Source organism: Mercenaria mercenaria, chromosome 12 (genome assembly GCF_021730395.1).
Source record: "Mercenaria mercenaria strain notata chromosome 12, MADL_Memer_1, whole genome shotgun sequence".
In the NCBI taxonomy this organism is placed as follows: domain Eukaryota; kingdom Metazoa; phylum Mollusca; class Bivalvia; order Venerida; family Veneridae; genus Mercenaria; species Mercenaria mercenaria.
Genome location: NC_069372.1, coordinates 80859684 through 80871015, shown reverse-complemented (window position 1 = coordinate 80871015; position 11332 = coordinate 80859684). Strand labels below are relative to the sequence as shown.

General features: G+C 34.7%; 1 non-coding gene across 1 annotated transcript; it reads left to right on the top strand.

The window, feature by feature from the left end:
- Window positions 1-11155: 11155 nt before the first annotated feature.
- Trnat-agu (transfer RNA threonine (anticodon AGU)) lies at window positions 11156-11228 on the top strand. Its single transcript has one exon. It is a non-coding gene; the product is annotated as a tRNA-Thr (tRNA).
- Window positions 11229-11332: the final 104 nt, after the last annotated feature.

Genomic DNA, 11332 nt, shown 5'->3' with positions numbered 1-11332 from the left:
TGTGCTTCAAACGTACAGTCCACCAAATATAGGTGTCGTCGGTCCAACATGCAATAGTGGGAATACCGCAATATTGACCCATGATATGGTGCACCGTATGCATTTGGAAATATTCGGATTTTACTATCCTCCATACTTTGATAATTGGTGGGCTGATGACTGGATTACAAATGTGTACAAAACAGGGAGATCAACCAAACTTCCATCCTGGGTCGTGAATCATCATATCAAGTTTCATGGTACAAGATATAACGTTGATTACAAAAAGAAAAATCAACTGAAAAATATTGTTCATGATAGCAAAAGTCAACTGAAGAAATATATTTCTAGTTTCAAAATATGAACATTGAATTAATAACTTTTGATTTTTGATATTTCATGCATAATATCAAAAACAATATTTACAATATCAAAGGGAATGGAGAGGAATGACACTGAACCTTATCCAAACAACTATGATGGCGGCACTACATGAACATTTGAGTGTTTTTTTTCTGTTTTACGTGTTTTTTAAGAAAATTCTATAGAAGAACACTTGGCTATAAACCTGCTATACACTCTTTGGAACACACCAGTCTTTGTGGCTACGCAAAAGCATTGGTAATTTTCCAACAATGCTTGTCACGGGATTTGAATCGAGGAAATATGTAACTGAAATCATAGGTTCAGTGCTTAAATAGTATTTTGTTCTTTGAAATTTTCACGACTATATACACATAAGTCATAAACTCTAGGTTTCTTTTTTCTGTATATTCCCATGGCTATCTGTGACGATAATGAGCTTTTGATTTTCGTAAAATCTCAATTTAAATTTTCGTGGTAAGGTTCAATGACTGAAGTCAATGGGTAAGGTTCAGTGCTTTACAAATATATCATTGTGGGAATGCATAATTTCTCGTTTTAAGAGATAACTAGTTGAATAATTATTACAGTATGTCACAGCAGAAAGGCAACATGTATTCAACTTTCTATTATTCTGATAGCATTTACAGTGTTATCACTGGCATAGTTGTATAATTTACACTATATGTAAATAGGTTCATTAAATTTCATGAAAAGCCTTGAAATAATATAATTATTTTGAAAAAAGGTAGTCATAGTTTGAACGTTTCCTGGCATTGTAATGAAATAATGAAATGTTTGAACAAAAGTTTACTTTTTTCGTTTTAAAAATATTCTAATGTTTGCTGCTGGCACACATATCTTAATCTTTAATAGGGTTTCAGTATAGCATGAAAAGAGGTTAACACATCCGGCTATCATCGGAGATTTCTTAACAAAGTGCTACTGCCGGCAGATGAATATTTAAAAAGTGATCATCATCAAGTCGGACCTTAACGAGTTTTGAGTATATTCAAAGGGGATATATCATAAAATTAACACCCCATAGACCTCCTATAGTTACATACTATGCTATGAAAATACTGTTGACATTTTTAAAGACTCAATTAACACGTTTGCGCTCTTAACATCTTTCATAAACATAAATTATACTGAGTGAAATACTTTGTAATACGTTTCCTAAATTGTGTGTTTTTTTTATATATTTTGGAACATTCCTATGCAACAGTTGTACCAAACATACACCTAACATCTAACATATGTGTTAACGAGCATATGAGTAGTCAGCTTATTATAGGTAAAATGTTAGAAGATAAAACCCTATTCACCCAACATAGGAACAACAAATCGTTTCATTAAACAACTGCACTTTGCCACAAAAATGAATTTCGAAATTCACAAATTCGAATGTGATATGACATATAACGCGTCGATACACTAACGGTAAGGCGTCGGGTTTTTGTGCCAGAAGTATTGAGCTCTCTTACCGGTCACGTCACACCATTAGGATTAGGATTAGGGTTTAGGGTTAGGGCTTGCATAATCATATTAAGAGTTCCTTTTCCCTGTTTGTTGCGTTGGTGAAGCTAACTATCTGAAACAGCTTTAGTAGATACTAGTTTATGCTTTGTGTAGTTATCTAGACATATACAGATGAACATTTTTGTCAAGTGTTATTGCATACAAAGGATCAATTTCTGATGGACAAATAATCAAGGCTGACCAAATAAGCTGCATAAGCCGAACATAGGGAATGGAGTAAAACATTCTAAACTATTTCAAATGTGTTTAAGATTTACTTAGTAATTATATCTCTACTATACCAGGGAATGTTTTCTCTATATCTTTCAAGAAGTAGGCTGTGCTTATGTTTAGCATTTTTTGCAATGTTCGATTATTTTTGACTAGTTTGTACGCTAACATTGATAAATTAGGTCCAGTTTAATTTGTAGTCAGATTTTGCGGCTGTAAAAAGTCCTTTCCAAATTTATGTTTTGATTAATAATCTTTAAAACATTCTATTACATATGGAATATACCACTTCGAAACATACATTACATTTGTTTTATATTAAGTTTTAATAAAAAGTAAGATTGGTAGAATTATAATACAACGCTTTAATAAGTGTGAATGGGGGTGACATTAATTCAGCAAACACAAGGGATGCAGTAGCTGTACACTGGTGTACCAAACATGTATAATAAACAGCAATTACACCTATGCAATAACAAGCTATTTTACACTCATTCATTTTTAGGTCACTTTCGATCTGAAAAAACTGAAACTGAAACTGGTTTATTTGCTTAAACGCCTATTTCTACATTTAAAACATATTCAATGGCGTTTTACAATACAAGTTGAAATAAAATATTGAATATATAATATTTTTAAATAAGAATAAATAAATAAATCAAAGCAATGATAATTAAATCAAATTTATAATATTACTAACATACAATTATCACAGACAAAAATTAAATTTCTATCACTGTCACCAGCATCATTGTTTAAAACTCAGTCAAAACTTAGAATAATGCAAAGTAGTCTCTGAAGAAATGCGTTTTCAACCTTTTCCTAAAGCAGTCAATTGAAGAACTTTGTCTGATGTTCAACGGCAAATTGTTCCACAACTTTGGCCCTATAGTACTAAAGCTTCTATCACTAAAAGTTTTTCGCTTGTTGAAAGGGACGATGTAACAGTCAACTGATGACTCCGAGGATCTGAGGGAGCGCTGGGGGATTTTCGGTGTTAAGAGTTCAATCAAATATGCAGGCGCATTTCCAACATGGCAATTGAACATGTACGTCAAGATCTTAAAGTTTATTCTGGCTTTGATCGGCAGCCAGTGCAAATCGTAGAGTGCCTGCTTAGAACTGTCTCTTCTTCTACGACTCAGAACTAACTTCGCACACATATTTTGAATGCGTTGCAGTTTTGCGATGTCACAATCAGAAATACCGTATAAAATAACATTACAGTAGTCTAAATGCGAAATAACCAGCGATAGCACAAAGGTTTCAGTTGCATCCTGAGTCAAATATTTGCGAATGTTTTTGATTCGGAAAAAATTCAACATTGCCGTTCTACACTTTATTTTTATATGCTCTTTGAAAGTTAAAGTTTCGTCCAAATAGGCCCCCAAATATCTGATGTTACTCTGTCTCTTGATTTTATCACCACAAATATCTATCTCGTGAATGTTTAACTTATTCAACTGAGGGGCACTTCCAAAGGCAATATGTTCAGTTTTTGAGGATTTCATTTTTAGTTTGTTACTGTTCATCCACTCATTTGAATCTGTAGCAAACTCCTCTAGTTCACCAATGGATTTAACCTCGATGGATGGTTCGGGCTTAAAACGTGTGCTTGCGGTGTGGTCGTCGGCAAAGCCAAAGACGGAAATGGACGGGGGAACAATGTCAAAAATCGTTCCTGCGTACGTGAGATAGAGCCACGGCCATAAACAGCTTCCCTGGGGGACACTACACGTAAGCTCACGTGCTGATGACACTGTTTGATTCACACTCACGCGGCAGCTCCGTGGCCTCAGATATGAGTTCAACCAGTCCAATGCAACACCAGAGACACCATACTGACATTTCAAAACGTCCAAAAGAATATCGTGATCTACCGTATCAAAAGCTGCACTAAGGTCTAATGCTATCAATGCAGTCACTTCTTGATGTTCCATAGCGTCCAAGATGTCATTGATAAGTCTCAGTAAAGCCGATTCGCACGAATGATGTTGCCTGTATGCGGACTGATTTTTTGGAAGGAGATTATGTTCTTTTACATGTTTATTAAGTAAATACAGTGCTGCTTTCTCTATCAATTTGGACAAGAATGATAAGTTGCTCACTGGCCTATAGTTTGAGAATATAAGTTCGAGACCAGCTTTCTTTAACAGAGGTCTAACTATTGCCTGTTTCCACTGCACTGGGAAGACTCCTTGAGTCAATGAAAGATTCACTAGTCTAGTTATAATTGGGAGGAGCTCGTTTAAATATGACTTCAACACTTTTGTTGGAATAACATCAATTTCACACGACTTTGTTTGTAACTGGTTAATGAGTTGTCTAACTTCATCCTCACTAAGTTCATCAAATTTTCCAAATTCCGGCACATTTCTCATTGATGGTTTATAGTTTTCAAAATCTTTTAAGCTGTCCCGTATTTTCTGAATCTTTTCCATGAAAAAGTCAGCAAATTTGTCAGCTAGCGTATTTTCATTTTCAACAACAGGCATTGGATTCTCCGACTTGCCGCCGGTGAGATCTGTCACAAATTTGTAAAGTTTTTTGGAATCACCTTTGTATTCGAGCACTTTTTGGCTAAGAGTTCTCTGTTTTTCTAGTTTCAGTTCATGGTGATATTTATTAAGAGCAGTCTTGAAAATTTCATAGTCCTGTGGATTTTGGTACCTCCTCCACAAACGTTCGGATTTGCGCAGAATTTGTTTTAAGTGGCGGATATCCTCATTAAACCACGGTTTCGGATTTCGACAAATAATAGTTTTCTCTTTTAAAGGAGCGTGCTTGTCAATGATATTTTTCATTTCATCTTGGAAAATGTCAACATATGTCTCAATTGAATCACTTTCAATTTTCAAATCAGCAAGGTCACTAGCAAAATCTGAGTCATTTATGTCATTAAAGTTCCGGTAAGTAATAGACTTGCTGATGATGTTTTCCTTTTTCACTTTTGTAATGACTTTTACTACACGATGGTCGGATAAGAAAGGACCGGGTTCACATGAGATAAGTTCAACACCATTTGCGACCTCTGTGATCACAAGATCAAGACTCTGACCGAACACTTGTGTTGGGAAATGTACATGTTGTTGCAACCCCATAGCACATAAACAACTGTTGAATTCAGAAATAGTGTTGGTGTCGTCATGTATATGTAGATTGAAATCTCCCATGATCATGAGATTGGGGTACTTGGAAATAACGTCTTCAAGAAATTCGAAAAAGTCTTTCACAAACTGTGTAGGTGTCGCCAAAGCTGGGGGTCTATAAATGCCTACACAATTAATGGTAATGTTTTTAAAGACCATTTGCCATACTCCGTATTCAAAACTTTCGGTGGTGCCAGATACAATTTTGCGCATTTGAACACTACTTTTACAAGTCAGAGCAATACCGCCACCCTTTTGTTTCTACGATTCGCAACACTGAGTCTATAAACCATCTTGATTTAAATCTGATGTTTCGAATTGGGATTGTTTTTCATCGGAATACCAGGTTTCCGTCAAAAGTGCAAAGTCAATGTTCTCGTCACGAAGCAATTGTCCGACTAGCACATCCTTTTTGACTACTGAATGACAGTTCAATGTTAGACAGGTGACATTCTCTGTATAGTTACTGAGTGTGTTTGATCGTTTTGGATATACAAGATTTGACACATTTACAACATATTGTTTCCTTTGTATTTTGTGACTTGTGTGTATTGCAGCTCCTGATCGGTAACTTCTAAAGTTTAATATCCCCAGACCTTTTAATCTTGCCAATAATTGTTGGTCAGGTAAAATCCATTGTCTGGGTATTGATCTATATTTCATTAGTTCACTTGCACTATAGGTTTTAACCAGGCCCTTAGGATAATCCATTATGTGATAATCCATTGTGGGCACTGAGATGGTGTTCACCCAGTTATGATAAAATCCTTTGTTAAAATCCAATTGTTTTGGACACAAATACTCCAAAAATGCAATTAGTAATCCAAAAACGAATGATATATTCATAAATGTCATATATTCATGTAACTCCAGAACAAAAATGAAGTTTCTACATAGTCATTTAATCACACAAAATCCCATTTATTTAGAGAGACACAATTTAGCAGCCTTTGACATTTGGCGCTCAAAGTTCTACTACTTAAATATGTTATTCTCCACACCTAATTTAAATTATCCTCCACACCTCATTCCTTGTTGTACCCATCGCCAGAATTATTTCAGATTTCAGAGAAGAGGGATCATTCTTTCCTGTAAAAACTGAGTGCCAATCAAAGAAGCTATTGGTACGATTATGTAAATCCTTTGCTATGGCATAGCTGATAATTGCTGTTTATTATACACGAGTATAGAATAGATAATACTATGATAATGAGGTCTTTCTTAATCTTAATCAGCGCTGATGTCTTATATTTTAGTTTGCCCGTATTGATGTTTGTATATAATGTATGTCTTGCATAATACTTTTAAATGCCAGCTATTTATTATGTGCCATGTTAAGTCGGTTTTGAAAGTTCACTAGAGCTTATGTTATTTGTTATATTTGCACCGACATTATAAATAAAATTTACTTGACTTGACTTTACTTGGTAAGTGGCACTCAAACCTGACGCTCTACCACTAATGTTTCGAAGCACTACATTGCTAATAGATTATGTCACATCACATTCCAAAGGGTGAATCTCGTAATTTATTTGTGTAGTAAAGTTAGTTGTTTAATGATTTTTTTTGTCGTCTTTGTGTCACTTGATAGTGTTTGCACCCAAACGTGATGCTCTATCACTTATGTTTCGAAGCGCTACATGGAAAATGGATTGTGCCACATATCATTCGATACTTTATTTGTGTAGTAAAGTATAGTCGTATAATGAAAAGGTGTATTGTACCTAAAATGGGAGAACATGGCTTTATACCCGAAGATTATGCCGTAACATCTATAAGGTATTGACCTGTGTGCTTTCTTTCATCTTAAACACTTCTGTGAGCTATTGCATTATGCAATATAAAATCACAATTATCAAGGATGTACGAGCACTTCTTTCAGGATATCCGCCATTTTGAAAAAATGTTTCTTTAAATATTTCTTTCATGTTGTATGACCTAAATCAGAATAATTGTGGGGAGTACTTAAATTGTATATCTGAAAATATACTAAATAGGTATTTTACAAATCTAAAAACTATGTTGTCAGATGATGAAACACATCAATTCAGTTATTGAGGAATTTGAAACTGATGTGTAACAGTATTATTAGTTTTCAAAAGATTAGAAGAAAGGGTAAACTAAAGAAATGCAATGTGTAGTTTGATATAGAATGTACGCAAGCAAAACGTACTACTAGAAAGCTTATGAAAAGGTTCAGAAAACGCAGGTGTGATGAGAATTTGAATGCTTATTTACAAAGTAAATGTAGATATAAAAATGTGTGTAGACATAAACGAAATGTTGTTCAACATAAAATTCTTAAAAAAATGTCGAATCCTCTGAAACTAACCCCGAAAATTCTGTAGTGAAATGAAATGGATATTAAATAAACTTAAATCAGAAAATATTATTTCATTGGACAAATGATATAATAACTTAAGTCATTTATTTTCGAATACTGTAGTAAACTAGAGTTGCTTTGTCTCCCACAACTGCCTAATCATCTAAATAGTAAGTCAGTCTTTATATACTGTTTACTCACTACAAATATACCTTTGAAGAGTAAAAAGGCTGAATTTTGGTAATTCAAGGGCCATAATTCTGAAGTGCCTCGGGCGATTTGGCTAGTTATCGAACTTGGCCGAGGACTTATAGTCAAACACATTCTGTTCAAGTTTGGTGAAGATCGGATGAGAAATGTTCGACGAATGCAAGTACGTGGAAACTTTTTACAGCCGCCTCACAGCACTTAAAGGTTGCTGTTGTGATAGTTAATAAAATCTGTAAAAAAGATCCTTTGGAAGCATAGAAATCAACCAAGCAGAATAAAAGTAGTCTCGGTTTGATTGAGTCTGTTCATGAGATGTAATGAAATGTGAACACCTCTCGCGCCCCCTAGCACCGGCTTAGGCGAAACTCTATTACACATCAATTGAATAGATTCCATGATCTCAAAGGACAAGAAAATAAAACAACAGGGGATACTTTTTTCATGTTTCAGCTCTAATATAGGTTAGAGACCACCAATTGTTTTCTAATAGACTTCTATTATAGCCTTTTGGACTGTATGGCTTATCATCAATCAAAACATGTATAATTAATCATATTTTTTTTCAAGACCTATCCTGCCAAAGTGGATACAGTGGAACTTTTCTAATCCGAACAGGCTCGGACCAGAAAAACATCGGATTAGAGGGGTTTTCGGATTAGAAAGGTTTCTATTCTAGACCGAAAATTTATGTTGTTTGTTATACATGTTGTGTATATCCATCTACTTGAGACAGGATTAATAAACATAATTATTTTATAAGCTCCATATAGATATGTTTAGCGTGATGTCAATTTTCATGTCAATTTACCTTTTCAATATTGTCACAAACTGACATACGGGCCTCATTGTATCTGTAGTGTGAAAGCAGGTATTGCATCATCTTTTTGTAAATTTTTGAGTTATTGAGATAAATGTCTGATTTTTTTGCATAAAATACTTCTCATGCTTTTCTGTATTTCATAACTTAAATTACCATGTAAATTTTATTAAATTCGGTTCAGTAATAAGAAAGTTAGTATTTTATAATCTTCAGTAATTTATGATTTTATTCCTAAAACCACTATAACGGGCCGAAAATAGTCAATTTGAATCCGCGCCAAAGTAGTCAGATTTCCCAGCTATATCGTGATTCCCGTGGAAATACAAATAGTCAGAGTAAACGCATTAGCCGTGAGTCCCATGAAATTTAGCATTTGACGTGACATTACCCTACAAATGGACTGGTCTAGATATGCCTAGCGCACACCACATTTCGACATTAAACGAATCTACGTCAAATTTATTTTTCTTGTCTATAATATTTCATCATAAACTGTTCATATCTTTTCCATACTTTAACTTTAGACTTGTAAGTAATTAATTTTAGAAATAATGGAAGTAATAAGTGACGTATTTTAATCACGTGACGTATGAACTTAGTAGCACTCATATTTGGTATAAGTAGCACGTATAATTTCTGGGAGCCTACGGAGGTATGGTGTACCCAAAGGAGCAGTTTTATGCCCCGACTTATTTGTTTTGCTACGGTGCTTACCATATGTTATATATTATAGCTTCTTCCACAAGACGACTTTGACCTTGTGATGCTGTCACGACCGGAAGTACAATACCCGAGGTTCATTTGTCTTCACTCGCCTGGATGTGATTTTCCCAGCGCAGAGCTTTCGCCCCATGGTTGTATCGTAAACCGCAAAGACGATGACTTTTGTGATCCACTGAAGTCAGCTCAGGGATCCAATCACCTACCATCATAGGGAGCCAAAACGGAGTCAACGTATTCACGGTTTAAAAGGACTTTACTTGAAGATATGTTGTATTTGTGTGCTACTTAAAGGTCGAAATTAATGGAAACAACTGTGCCACGTCACGTTAAAACGGAACTGTCAGTGTTAGAACTTTATATCTAGAGATACTGAGCTCAGTTTTTCTTTCTTTCTTTCTTTCTTATAATCAGATTTTTATTTTCATTGATCATTTAGTCATTGTAAGTAATCATTTTCTGTAAATAAATTTGTAAATATTGTAATGGGTGTTGATTTGTTCTGATGGTTATTGTCCCCGGTACGTTCATCCTGTCACAAATATCAGTTATGAATATTGATTTTATTATATCTACATTCACAGAAGGTATCTAAAAAGAGAATATTTTACGTTTCCGGTTATTCTAATGATCCGGTTAAGTACCACTTACAGAGAATCAAATACCTGCTTTAAATGACGACAAAAATATGAGTGGAAAGTACAAAACAAATAATTTTATAAGTATCTCTTACATTGGCAGTACTTATCACAAGTATATCTATTCTTATGAATTCTGTTCAAATAAATTACTCGCATATTTTACGCATGTGGTAATTGCATGCATCTACAAAGCAAACTTTTGACATGACTTGTGATTACCAGTGTTAGTGAGCCTTTTGTTTGTTGTCATCTTCTTTAAGAGAAAAACTGTAAACAGACTCAAAAGTGTCAAAAATGAGCAAGATTAAGATCAGAATAATTGATAATTATGAAAAGGTTTGGATTATAAGGGTAAATTGTAAAGTAATTTGATACAAAAATCTCATAAGTTTGCTTGTTTAATTGTTTTTTGGTTAAATGCCGTTTTTCAACTGTAGTTCAGTTATGTAATGGCGGGAAGTTAATCTAACCAGTGTTCCTGGATTCTGTCTTCCATCAAATCTTCATGGAGAACATACGCCTCGCCCGAGGATCGAACTCATGCGATCCGCAGATATGTGCTCTCCCTATTGAACTAAGTGGGCGGCTCATATTTATGTAGTAGTCGCTTCAACATCACTGTATGTGCGTGTGTGAAAATACTACTGACATCTTTTTTAAAAACAACCATGAGTAATATGAAATATGTACAGGACAAATAAAAACAATGAAAAAGCATAAACATGTCACATTTACTATTATGAGACAATGAATTATGTTTCATGTGCTATTTAACTGGCCAAGCAACATTTACGTCTACTTCCTTTCCGTGGTGTATTGAAATAAAACTCAAGGACAAAAATAAAACGAAACATTTCATTGTGATTCATTTTTTTTTTTCAAAATTATTGTGATATTATCGTTAATGTTTTTTTTATGATACAAAATAAATGCAAACACGAAATTTCAAATGTTGACAAACTGCTTTTAAATACCAAAACAAAATGTCTGAGAAACACATTTTTCTCATTGAATTATCCCTTGACGTGACCTAATGTTAAAAAAAACTTGAATCATTAAACGGTGGTCGTGAAGTCACATTTTGTCCACTTTGTTCCAAGATTTCTTATCTTAGTTATATACATGAGTAGAACTATTGTAAGGCGATACTGTTGCTTTAATGCCTTCCACACACGTGTAGCGGTTCTCGTATCGGGTGGCCTCGATAGCTCAATTGGTAGAGCGTTGGCACAGTAAGCCGAAGGTTCGAGGTTCGAATCCCGGTCGAGGCTGCACATTTTCCCTGAGACTGTTACATTTGGGGGCTCGTCCGGGATGCTTACCCTTGGAGCCCATGCAGGGCGAAGCAGTTTAGCTGGGTGTGCATCTTAATTCG